This window comes from Nematolebias whitei, chromosome 9 (genome assembly GCF_014905685.2).
Source record: "Nematolebias whitei isolate Nwh7 chromosome 9, NemWhi1, whole genome shotgun sequence".
Classification (NCBI taxonomy): domain Eukaryota; kingdom Metazoa; phylum Chordata; class Actinopteri; order Cyprinodontiformes; family Rivulidae; genus Nematolebias; species Nematolebias whitei.
The window spans coordinates 49745501-49747265 of record NC_056506.1 but is presented as its reverse complement, the minus strand read 5'-3'; positions in this window follow the sequence as shown (position 1 = coordinate 49747265).

The following is a 1765-nucleotide window of genomic DNA, read 5'->3' as shown; positions in this document are numbered from 1 at the left end:
GTGTGTGTGTGTGTGTGTGTGTGTGTGTGTGTGTGTGTGTGTGTGTGCGTGTGTGATAAGACTCCTGCAGCTCCTCTCATTTCCTTCCTTGCTTCTGATCTGTCAGATAAAGTGGATAAAATCTGCTCCACATCCAGACTCTGCATCCTGTCAGCACCTGGAGCAGGATGATGAGGAGCAGGAGTCAAAGTGAAGGCACACACACACACAATCACACACACACACCAACACACACACACACCAAAATTCAACTGTTCAGCTCTAATCGGTTTTTAAAAATGCCTCGTTCGGGACTTCTTGCAGCTTCAGAAAACAGCTTCACCCCGGCTCCCTCTCTGCTGTGCTTCAGTCTCCAAAGCCCCGCCCTGCAGACGATGATGTCACACATACACAGGCCGTTACCGTGGTAACTTTTAAAGTGTCAAACAAACAGAAATGTTTTGTGTACAGAGAGAAATGTAATGTTTAATCTGTGTAGTGTGGAGTCCAACAATAAAAGTTGAGCTTCAGGGGTGATCATGTTTTTGACCCTGCTGGTGTGTTGACCATCATCTGTCTGTCAGCAAAATATTTCATGAGCCACTGGATGGATTCTAAAGAAACTCAGAAAGTTATAATTTCACTAAATTTAGAGTCAACTTACCTCAAAATGGCTACTTCAGCTAATCAAAAACAGCTGAAACTTGTCCAGTTGGACAGATTTGGTGTGGTAGTAGCTGAGAGTCATTCCCGTCGTATACCTCGAGTGTGTGTTTCTTCTATGATTGTTTGCTGTTTAATTTCAGTTTCAAGAGGTTTTGCTGAAAAGTTCAGAGTTCAAAGATGTTAAATGTAGTGGGCTGCTGTGATCTGAACTCCCTACCCTCCCTGCTGAGGGCTGGTCTGGGGGTCAGTGTGGGTGTGGTCTACATGCACGACGTAAGAAACTGGGACAGGATGGACCTTTAAAGTGACCCCAGCACAGAAACAACAACTAATAACCCCCAGGGTCTGAGTGCCGGGCCTCACGTGTCTGAGTTCTGGAGCACGGTTCGAGCGGTGAGGCAGTCGGTCCGGTCCAGTAACATCAGCAGCAGTGTAGAGTCTGACCGGCAGATGCTGAGGTTAACAAGATTCTTTCAGACGTCTGCAGACCTGATAACGTGGTTAGGAACGGGAATTAAATTCAGGTTCCTGGGCAGCATCGCTCACGTCCAACGAGACCAACCCTGGACCGGAACCCAAAAAACCTCGTCCTGTTCCAGAATCCCAGACCAGCAGATATAAAACCAGAAAGTGTCAGCCAACATGAAGGAAGAATTCAGCTCCAGATTATTTGATGACCTTCTAAAAGCTGCAAACAGACCAGTTCCATGTTTTACCTGAGCTCAACGAGCCGAAGGTTCAATTCCAAAATGTCCGTTATTGTTAAAAGATATTAGAGACACATTAACGTGTCCGCTCTTTATTTCACCGTCTGTGTGTGAAAGATGAGTTGATCTCTTTTTGCACATTCTCTGCGAGCTAACTACACTTTGAGCTGTTTCAGCTGTTTTTATTTCAACACGTTCAGCTCGTTCCGCTCACGGCTGCCGAGACTTTTATGTTTTTAAAATATTTAACTTCATTCACAGAGAACTGTCCCCGCTGAAAAACATTAAAATCTCTTCAAACTGTTAAAATCGTTCTGCTTCAGCTGCTGGCTGTTGTCAGGATAATTTTATTTCATTTACCTTGCCTTTGGCTACTTTTAGCTAGTCTATTAAATTTAACTAGCCTTTGGCTA